Here is a 12,471-nt window from a genome sequence, read left to right on the forward strand (position 1 = left end):
GCAAAAATACACAATTTCTACTTTTCACTTCCTTTTCCTTTAGAAGCACACCTAAGGCTTTTTTTCCTTTTCTTATATCTTTTAAATTAAAGTGAATAATTTCCTACCAACTTTTGCTGCATCAGCTTGGAAAAATCTTCAGAGTACCTAATTAGGTACTCTTCTCATATTAGTCTGTAGTCTGATTTGGATATCACTATCTTGCTTCAGCAGACAAGGGAAGAAATACTGATTGTGAGTCTATCTGATTGAAAGCATCCTCCTCTCCAAATCTGAAGAGCAGCAGCTGTATTGCTAACAAGCTATTCAGAACCAGAGTCTTAAACAGCCTCTGAGATCTTTCTCATTAACCTTAAAACCACAGCCATTCTAAGATAGTTTTAGGCAATCTGAATAGTTCTTTGCATTTTTGATAGCCCAGGCAGATGGTATTCCACTAGTTTACATTTGTTTCACAATTTGAAAAAATATTTTCTTTACATTCTTAAAATTTAAATTTAAAGGCCTAAGCCAAAATCTCTAAGCTAGAACTCTATTGACTTTAACTTTAGCTTAGATCCCAACATTATTCTTTTAGATCCCAACATTATTCTTATTTTTCTACATGAGAGTTTTGATTTTGAATTAAGCAACAAGCTCCTCAGCAGATAATCACATTATACTGAGGTAAGAAACCAATGCAGGAAAACCTTTTTCTTCAGAGGTACAACAAATGTAGGGCACAGCACTGGTGGGAAAACTGGGAAATCTATTTGGATACACAGCTTCAGCCATTCTAGACCAGAAGATAGTTTTAACCAAAATTAAACATCTTAACTGCATTTCTGTGTCTCAAACAAGGCTCAAACCAAGGGTCTGTGAATCCAAAGGCATATCTTTCCTGCCAAAAACTCAACAGTAATCTTTCCATTAGGCCACAGACCCCTGTTCAAATATCATGTCTGCAGTGAACTACTCAGGTAACCAATCTACCTGAAAAACAAGCCAACCTAACTGCCTTTTTACAGTTTTATTTTACTTTTTCCTAGACAAATCAGTTCACTAATCTGCTTCACTTTATGTGCCCAGAGACCTTGTACTGACACAACATAGGGGACCGGAATGAATGGTCACAGGTGGAACCTAACTGTGCAGACAGACACCACTAAAGAAGAAGGGCATATGGAACCACAGCCAGTTCCTCAAATGATCTGAGAAAATGTAATAGGAAAGATGAGCAGCTTTTTCCCTTTGAAAATGAGTATCTTAACATTCTGCTTTATGAGGTTAAATTGATTCTATTAGAAAACAAGTACAGCAGTTCATAAACAGTTTATACCAAATCTAAGCATCATTTTCAAATGCAAATTTGCCTGGGTTTTGAGATGTCAGTAACAGCATATCTGCAATCAATTCTGTATTACATTCATATTTCTGTCTTATACAGTGAAATTTTTTTCTCATGCCTTTTTATACCAAATTCAATTTTTGATTCAATGTTTGATTGCAAGCCACAAGTCTGTACAACATACCAATCTCTTTTGTAACACATAACGTTCTTTCAGACCTTCACATACTTTCAAACCAATGGTTTACTATAAACCCTTTGCTATTATTCAGAAGCTGAATGCACACAGCCTACAGACATACCCCATAACTGTGCTTGCAGCAAAAAAAATAATTCTTGCCAGACTGGTGACACCACCTGTATAAGGGAAACCTGCCAGACTCAGCATGTAGTCTGGGAAAAAGGTCTATCAAATGCTAATGATTACGACTGTCCCGTACCACACCTCCCACTATGTGCTGGGATGGGGCACTGGGAAGGACTGCAAAAATTTTTTTCTAGCGGAACAAAAGCAAAATTTCCTTAGGCTTCTGTCACTAGTCAATACGAAGCTGGGCAAAGCAAGGAGTCTTTAACACTCAACCTTCACAAAAGCTGGACTGAGAAGGATGAACCTGCTGTGTGTGTGTGTACAGAGGCAATGTTTACCTTCAGGTAAATAATACAGCATCATAGAGTTACTTTTAGGACCTAATGTGACATCTACAACTGCAGCTGATTGTCACAAATTCTAATTAAAGTAACAGCCTTAAGGTTCAACTGCAATTCAATGCAGAGATGTAGATTTTGAATGTCAGGTCAGTTAGGCAGGAGAAGTGGTAGAATCAATTATGAGCACATAGCCCAATTAGGAAAACGTTCACCAATGACACATTCTTGTTTTTACCAATAGAAACAGACTGGTGAAACAGTCATTTTTGTGGCAACACACAAACCCTAGGTAGCAGTTTAGTGCCCACTCTGAGGGCTGTAAACATCTTTATGACCCTGGAGAAAGCAGACTCCATCCCTCAAAAGCAGCCTTCTCAAATTTGCTTCCCTAGATCTAAATTTCATTCTGTACAAGGCAGCTGAGGGTCTTTTCTCCCCCACACCTTGGCGCACAGCTGCCATACCATGATAAAAAAGTATGGGTTTCCATCCCTCACCGTTAATGTGTGTTAGCATCACAGATTAGGAAGAAAAAATAAAAAATAAAGATATGCTTGACAAATTCCAGCTTCTCTAAGAAAACAACAAAGTAAGGACAACAGCAGAAAATGAAAAACATACACAAGTGAAAGATTTAAAGTGAAGCAACTGTGTTTTCTCTTTGAAGGCCAGATATCCCACTGACATGTTTTACTTACTGCTCACCCATCTCCAGAAATCACAAGTTTGTTCTTTCTGTATGTTAGTCAATCTTCTAGACCAGTTGATGAAAAGAGACTGTTTGTAAAGATTTAAAAATCTCAAACACCACATCTCCATCAGGTGCAGACCCTCCAGATCCATCACTTGACACAGAACTACTCATGGTCCTTATATATTGGTAATGATTATGGCAAGCGATCAGGGAAAATGGGAGGTGGCTACACTTTCTACTTAGAACATGTAGTAACAGTCACTACTTGTGTTTTCATGGTGTGCAAACTATACACGTTCTTCAACTGCTGCCAGCTATCCTGTTGACAAAATTACTCCAAACCATTCATTCAACTTGGACCGCACCCATAATACTTTGCCTATGTTAACTCAGATGGACACATGGATTCTTTTGGCATGCAAGAACAACTTATGCTTGGGCTCTTACTCCCAGTACTACAAGTTCCAGTAAGAACACAAAAGATAACCGTAACCCTGGCAATCACTGGGAGCAAAAAGGCCTAAATTCCAGTTGGCTACTTCCACGCTTAACAGTACTTCCCAATCCATACTACTGATACCATCAACTCGGAGACACTGGATCTGTACCAGTGCAAGGTTTAGAGGGCCTCATTTTTCAAACCACAGATCCATTTCTGCAAGCAAGGTTAAAGCACATTCATACTTAAAAAAACACAAGATGAACACTTGAATTTAAAACCATGAAGTGGAAAGCAGCATACAATTATTAAACAACTCACTTGCCTTACTTCATCTTTGCCTCCAAGCTTCCCACAACTGTTTTCCTCTACTATTTACTGAAGACTAATACAAATAGCAAATTGATTTTTTTTATACTGTAGTGGAGGAAAAGATGAATGAACTAATTCTCAGTTTCCATATTCTTTTGCTGCATCTTGTAGTGCCTGTTTTGTACCACATATCTGGCCCCGAAAGTATGGGTCAAGTTGTGAGGAAGTTGGTGAAAGAATATGAAATACAAAGTGACAATCTGCACCTCCTCATCTCTCCTCACATACTTCTACAGCCCCTTCTAATCCATTTCTATCATGAGGATATAATGATTCTTTTCCTCATGGAAAGAAAAAAAGAAAAAATAACTTTGTCCTACTTCTATTTTTATATGATGTGTTAGCATACCCGTGACAATATGCATGATGTGTGAACTGGGCTCACCTGTACACTTTATAAGCACAATAGTTAAACTGTGGATCCACAGGGATAGGGAATACGTTAAGCAAGCTGAATACATCATTTACAATTTGATAAATTAGGATTGGAGCAGAAGAGAAATCACTGCCAGTAAATTTAATTTTGTATGTACTCCTCACATTGAATGTTTAGAAGGTACTTGTATTTGGGCATAGTCCCTTTTAGGGCACTAGGATACTTGCTTTAAAAGACAAGGTTTTCTCTGTATGTCTGCATCAGAAATACCTGAATGAAAAAGGAAGAGGCAGGTTTCTTCTGTTTTCACATTATGCTTCAGAAGTCCTTTGACACTGAAGTGAAGGACAGTCCTTCAAATTTTACTGAATATTGGTTTCTACCAAGAAGTGATGAGGCTGAAGCCAGGAAGGTTTGGTACACTGATCTCCTGCACATTAATGTCACCTTTCATAAATTTACAGATATTAGGTCCTATCCTTCTACATTTTAAAAAGCTAGCAATATATATCCCTGGTCAGAATGAGAACAGACACTTGCTTTTTCTTAAAGAAAATGCCCTCTACACCACCAGCAGGAGCCATTCACAGCTGGGCATGCAGTTCTCCATGTTTATAGAGGGTTTGGGAAACACATTAAGGCCTTCTATCTACCATTGCACAGTTTCAGCTAACTGTGGCTGGTATCCTGCACAGAGGGATCTCAAAACCAAACTTCTCTGCAACAAATGCTCTGACTCCTATTTAAAAGGATTGAAAGCAGAACGGAAAGGTTTATAAATCCTATTAACATACTATGAGTTAATTCTTTATGATATATTATTACCTGAATTTTAGAAATATATGTGATTAATTTCCTTGCTTATTATTAGTCTTTGAACAGATTAATAATGACCAAGGAAATTAATCAATACCAATAAAATGGTCATATGTGAAAAGCTTCCAACATGAGTTGAGAACCATAATCCCAGTATTAAGATCACCTCACCTCCACTTTAACATAGAACAGATTTATAACTTTTTTCTTTAAATATACTTTATTGTAAAAAATAAAGAAAAAATAAGAAACAAGAAAGTTATCATGCAAATAATTGACTTAATATATTAAAGCATCTTTAGAGAAGAGGACCAAAAAGACTACAACTTAATTAAAAAGTAATGCAAGGATTATATTTAAATATAAATTATTGAATTAGGTAAATGGGCAATGCAGACTGCAATAACTACTGGACCAAGACTGTTACTTTCATAGTTACATGTAAAAACTTTTTCATATGTATTAGAAACAGTAGTCATTCTCAAGATAGTAATTTTTTATATATATAATTTAAATCACTTTCACATGATAGAACATACTCGTTTAGAAATAAAAGAAAATCAAGTATGAGTTGCACTCAGGAAAGCATATTTGAGGTCAGTTCCCTGCTATGGGTGCTCCTTGTTAGACTAGAAAATAATAAATAACTTCTGTTAATGCCTTTTATAGAAAGACCTTCCAGAGAAAGTTTCTCTCTCTAGATTAATCCTATGGAGAACCACAAACATCTGGCAAATTCTATCTTAAATGCATTTGCAAATCAGAAAACTCAGAAGAGAATGATACCTTCAGATCCCAGAAAACAAATGCTGCTGTACCAGATCAAACTCAGAAGCTGCCTAGCAACCCAAGAGGCACAGTTGTATTATAAGAAGCTAAACAAAACGATAAAAAAAATCTTTGAGCTTAAATGACAAAACAAACACATAGGATATTTGACCTATGCCAGAAAACAGATTAAAAAATAGTGTTAAATCATAAAAAGATACAGAAGTGAGGACATTTAACTCTTATTGCTTGTTTGGGGGATAATAAAAAAACAGGATCATACTGGTTCATGGAGTTAGCTGAAATTATGAATGTAGTTTTAGGATGCATCTTCACATTGTTTCCTTAAAAAAGTCTTCCCAGTTTTAGGCATAATATGAAAGAGCTTGTCTACAGAAACATAAATTATCAATTTGCTGTATACTTTTAAGCACATTTATAAACTGAAATGTCACAATTAGACTTCTCCATGGCAGAAGGGGAGCCAGCGGTTTTTTGTTTCTTTTTCCAAAGAGACAAAAAAATAGGACTTCAATAAAAGTAAAATCCATTGACTTTCATAAAAGACAAAATAAAGGTCAAGGAAAAGGCTTTAAGTCTTCTGGGAAATAAGGAGTTAGTCCTGTTCTCAGAAAGAAACATAATCAGTGGCAGGCCTAGTCTGTTCTTCACTATCCTTCTTGCTCAAGAAGTTTTATTTTCCCCTTTTTCTGCATATAATAGAGGCTACTGAAAATTTAAGAATTATTTCAAATATTTTCCACTTTATTGCAATTCAAAATAGAGGAGTGGAAAATGCCTCCACAAATAGTTTACAATGGCTGAAGAGTGACAAGCAATGTGCCCTCATAGAAACACAAATAATTTAATCTCCTGTTAAATTTTAATCAACTCTACAACAAATACAGTAGTTATCAACAGCTTGCTTTATAATAAAATAAACTGAAGACACATAGAAACAAGGAATACTACTGAAGTTACTAGGTAATTAGGGAACTGAATGCCAAATGCCCACCTTAGCTGGGTCACCAGACAGCTGGCTTGGTATGTACAAACAAAAAGATTTGTTTGGTCTTAAAGGCAACAACTGGTAAGGATCTTACTTTCTGAAGTACAAAAAAGACCAATGAACTTCTCAATGTCTAAAGAGACATTTATTAGTGAAAAGCTCATACATCTTATGGATGCAAGTCATTCTGTACCTTCCTGAAACAAAGCCCTTAACATTTTGCAGGAATTTTCTTACGAATAAGCCTCAAATTCAAGAACTGAACTTTTATCACCTAAGTACAATTTAGACACAATGGTGTTAGAATAGTGTACTATTAAGCTGGAAGTCCATAATGCATACGGATTTGATTCCATCCAGTATTAAACACTTGAAGCCTTACGTAACTTCTCTCACACCTCTCTCATTGCAGATACTGTCTTACAGTTCAGATCTAGACACCAGTCAAGTGATGTTAACAGCAATTATTTTAAAGGCAGTTCTCCTGCCAAGGGGTTACTCTTGCCTACATCCTAGAATATGGCAATCTTGCTTGAGGGAGTGCCTGAGAGTCCACAGGAGAATGTATTGAAACAGTATGGAAGGGTGCCCCCAGGAAGACTTGAGTAATGCAAGAGAAACAACTCCATACCGATCCTCTTCATTTGTGCAGTCCGTAAGGATTAACGTTATCACTATTACATGAGAAGGCCTGGCAAACCCATTTCTGCTAATCATACATTTAAACGAAATTGCAGCTTTTGATGTCCCAAAATTGTATGTGACTTTACACATCCATAGTGGAAAGGGAGGAAATGGGCAAAATGTGAACAAAAATTAGGATGAGATTGATGTTTTTTTCTCTTGTTATCCAATTCAGTTTTAGAAGATTCAGCTAAAATTGGGAGGCTCCAAACATATTCTCTTCACTGTTGGGGCACTACTTAAAAGCTATAAAGACAGTTCAGATTTTGCAAAGAACATGACTCCAAGCCTATTAAAGCTATGAGAAATAATCTATTTTCATTTTGCAGAATTTCACTTTGGCCCTTAAATAAGCCAGAAAAAGGATCTCCATCTCTTCTCTTGGCTTCACAAAAGGATCTCAAAACTTGAATAAACTGCATTGTGCTTCTCTCCATACTCTTCTTCACTGATTATTTTCTTATCCCAACAAGAAATGCAATTAGTTAGACACTGAGCCATACAATGGAACAAATTTTAACTGACAGAGGAAAACAAAAAGATTAAAAATACAATTAATTTCTTCTTTATTGCTTCAGAATCTGTAATAATTTGCATTCAAGCAAACAGTAATATCTTTCATCTGGAAGACATTCCAGGCTAATACATCTGTGGTTTATTCTTTTGTTTGCAGATGTTCAGTGGCTTGTTAAGATCATGATTAGATCACGACACTTTCTAATTCTTTGGATGGTGATTCATCAAACCTCAGAATTGCTACCACCTCCTGAAACATATGGACTGGCCTACATAGTAAGTGACAAAGTAAGAGCTATTTTGGAACAGAGTAGCACTAGATTTGCACCTCATGCAAATATTTAACAACCGATTTCCTTTTTGCTCTGTTAAACAACAAGTGCTCTTTTTACTTCTTTTTAGAAAGGTTTTCAGATCTCTAAAATGCATTTAGTATCTTTTAAAATCAAAATTCTCTCCAACTTGGCTGAGAGGTTCAGTATTATGTTGTGCAACAGTTCTGCCTAGGGTTCTGGTCTTCACTATAAAATCATATGGCTGTGAGAAGAGAACATCTATAAAATTTATTGACTTCTGCTATGATTCAGAAAACTTCTAACAGATTACACTGTGATGTGTCTCAGCCACTCACAGAAGAATACGACACCAGTTTTCTTTTAAATTAAATTTTGAGATCTAATAAAAATCCCTTTTCCTAGGAAAAAAAAATTCTCTATTAACAAATATCAAGGCTACTGGCCCTCCCCACTCCCAGTGTAGGTCAGCCTTTCTCACTCACTCACTTTCCGTCTTTCATCTTTATTGGCAAAGGTAAAGAAAAGCAGCTCTAGCTTGACTGCTGGACACGTGGCAGAAGGAAAACAGCTCACTGCAGCAGCAAAATTGAAAACAAGAATAAAATAGTTTTGAAGTTGTCACCATAGCTTTCCTGAGCATAAGTCAAAATATTTTAATCAGGTCGGATGGCTCAAGAAGTCCAATTTCATTGTGTTAGATGGTCCAACTTTCATATATTCACCAGTTGTCTTTTGCCTTACATTCTCCAAGCCAAAACTGCAGAAGATGATAAGGAACAAGACAGAATCATGCCGGATAATACCTTCTGTTCCCTCTCTAGCATGCCTGAAAACACTGAAACACTGAGACACTCAACTCAGTATCATTAGTAAATCCCAGGAAATAGTGGAGGACATACCTGAAGGCTGAGCTTCTCTCCAGCTTTCTGCAACAGCTTGAGACATCTTAGTGGCTTAATGGTTTGGCAACCTTGCATGGCCACAAAAACTGCCAATCCTGCAATCTTCCTCAACATGGAAGGTTTGTCTACACAGGGAAACAACTGCAAAATAAGCTAGGGCATGGATTTAAACACTAACATCTATTCTGGTCTCATATCTGGTTCGTAAAAGCACACAAAAAGTCCTAGTTCCTACCAAAACCAGTGAATACAGGCTTCTAAGTATCTTTTTGAATATGACTTAATTTACCTTCCAGACATTCATACTGCACATTAAGACAACTTGTTTAAACCATAAAAAAGTTCCCTCAGTATGGAAAAAGTGTGTCTATGTGCAGGCTAGCACAGTTCAGCGTAAGTTCGAACAATGAAGAATGCCACCTTTTTTGAAGGCATTGCATATATTAACACACAAGTAGTAAAGTTATGCTAGTAACAAACTCTGCATTGTTGTCATAACAACACTCACACAACAAGACACCAGGAGCTGAAGTGAGCTGTCAGGATTTTGAAGCAAGAAAGAAATAAATTGTGTCGAGTGATTCAGAACTACTGAGCTGCTTTAACAGACATGCCTGTTTGGCCATAGGTCCTTGGAATGGAAAGATTTTGGTTCTCAGTATCTATCCAGGCTAAATAAACAGAGTTCAAACATCATTTGAAAACATGGTAAAAGCTATAAACACAAAGACAATATAATAAAGGTCTTTCTCCACTGGTCTGTCTGCACACCAAAGAATCACCTAGTGTTAATGCAGATAAGCCAGTTTTGAAAATTATAGGGGATATGACCTTACCATATTTTCCTCAGCAATACAAACCTTTGCTGCACATCTAGCAATGTCCCAAAATGAGTAATCACTGTGCAAAGTAGGAAAAAAACATATTCTGTATGTTTTTAATAGCAGACGTATGAATGTCTTGCCATACTATCAGATATGCCACCGCCAGAATCTTCATCCATGTGATGATGCTATCTTTTCCTAAGACCGACAGACACACTGAGAGCATTGCATGCTAATACACTGACGAGAATAATGAGAAGGAACTTCTAAGTGGGAATAATTTAAGAGAGCTAAAATAGTCTCAGTAAAAAGGAAGCCCCATTTTGTTTCATATAACATAGAAGAAATCATATAACTTACAAAGTGCATTTTTCAGAGAGGTCCGAACTCATCTGCAAGCGTATGTTTATTCCTGGGAACCAAGTTTCCATATATGTTTAGGTGCCTGAGAATAGAGATAACTTTGCATTGATTTTAACAAAACTTGTCAGTTAACAGTATTCAACACCTACAAGTTTTGGAACCCTCACAAAGTATCTTAGATGTTCACTAACAAACTTTCAATCTTTTGACTTATTTTTTTAACCCAGGATCTTTCCAGCACACGCTACTGCAAGCGTGCTAGCAGCATCTGGATGTACAAACACACCTATTTTTTTTTTTGTGCATTCACAGTTTATATACTCACAGCTGAGATTTTTTTCCATTGCAAAACATTTGTGTAATAATCTACTCAGGCAGTAGAATACACGCAAAGAGCAAAATGTTATCCTTTCTTAGAGATTCAGTAAGATCTTGGCCTTGCACATTTCTAATTTTCCTTTTTTTGTCTGAAAGCTGAATCTAGAAACTCGTCACCACTTCAGGAGAGAACTGAAAGAGGAATTCACTTTTTTTGCCCTCTGGGAACCAGAAGTTTGCTATCAATTTAGAGCCACTCAAAATCTTGTCCTCAGTTCCACTGCAAACCAGCAAAAATGTAACTAATGCAGGTTGCACATTCCACAAGACCATAAGAAAATTAGCTGATTTTCAAGAGAAACTGGTAGTAGGAAATACTTTGAAGAAGCACATGAGTTATCTGTGGAACAAGTTGCTGCTAATTACTATTGAGGTTACAAACTCAGTGGAATTCCAAGAAGGAAATTTTGTGGGAGCAACTGAAGTGATCCAAAACGTTACAAAACGAGTAAAATCTTTGTGCTTTAGGGCTGTAGCAAACCACTAAGAGATGGAAGTCTGTCAGAGGTGTGCTCTGTAGGCCAGTTATTCTATACATTTATGCCCTAGGCTTTATTACAATTTCATCTGGAACATTCAGCTATTTTCAGTGATTTTTCAGAAGAAACATTCATACTCACAGCAAATACTAGGCTTCTAGGGAGTTAAGTATCCAACTCCCTAAAACTTCTGAATCCTGAGAGTAGTCTTACAAATGTAGACTTCCACACGCCAGTTTAGGTAAGCTCACATTACTCCCGCTTACGTATTTAGCTCGACCTTAATCACACATTTTCAAATAAAGTTGTATACAGTATTTCTAATTAGCAGACAAAAATGAACTATCGGCTACACCTGAGTAATACAGCATGTAGACTGAGAAAAACACTTCATTAATAAAATGAGAAGACAGTAATAGTAATCTATTTTCACTCATAGAATAAATACTTCTTTGTAAGCTAAGTGCACATTAATGTTGTTATCAGTGTCTTAATACAGCTATCAATTCAGATCTAGTCAGGGTTTGAAAGGAAAAAAACGAACTTGGAAGTTTTTTGTAATTTCACAAAACAAGAAGTGAATACTGAGCGTTAATAGGAAATCATTTACCAACTACAGCACACTATTATTGCTAGTGATAATGCTTTTTAAAATTATGTGTCCTTACAGAAAAGTATTTTCCATAATAACTAATCAGCTGTTCTATAATACATTTCATAGCAGCATCCTCCCAAAGTCATTTACCATGGGAAACATTAGAACTCTGTCTATATTACATTTGAAATAATATTAATACTGTCTCCTTGACAGGGATAAAAACAGACTTGGGGGTTTTGCTATGTTCCCCCCTTGCCTCCCCCATGAGGGCTGACACATATATAGGTCTTCCACCATCTGAACTAATTCTGTTCTATTATTTATGTTATAATGAATATGGACTCACAGGTCAACATTAGGGATATGAAGCATAAGGATTTGTCTATCTAATGTACACCAGACAAATTAGTATCAACTGAACTAGGATTAATCCATAATACAGTGAGGAATAGCAGGATTTCAGCAACTTCTTGCTGGGTCAAGAAGTATTTCCGTAAGTAGTAACAACACCAACATCAGTCAGTGTATTTCAGTAATACTCTTTGATGTGCTATACAGCTTGTGTTCAACCATTCAATTCAGATGTCAGTATTTTTGTCAGTGAAATACCATTTAAATGAACAAATACTCGCCCCACTGAAATGTAAAACCACAGATCTATTTCAGTTTTGACAAAGATACTTCTTGTGCTAACAGCTATTAGGACGTTATCAACATTTATTGATTTGACTACTACCAGCTACAGCCGTCACTGCACAGGATTCTTTGGTTATAGTGGCAATGGTCAAGATCTGCTTTGCCAGTGATACAGACCACATCTATACATGCTGGTAACAGTCTTGTGCATCAGCTATGGTTTCTCTTGGGATACCCTTGGCTTGATTCAGGTTCATTCAGGTGTAACTATAGATGATGTTATTAAGGAAACCAACAGTTGAACTGATAAAAGAAAGACACCGAAGAGATGATAGCCTTTCTC

The sequence above is a fragment of the Haliaeetus albicilla genome, chromosome 9 (genome assembly GCF_947461875.1).
Source record: "Haliaeetus albicilla chromosome 9, bHalAlb1.1, whole genome shotgun sequence".
Lineage (NCBI taxonomy): Eukaryota > Metazoa > Chordata > Aves > Accipitriformes > Accipitridae > Haliaeetus > Haliaeetus albicilla.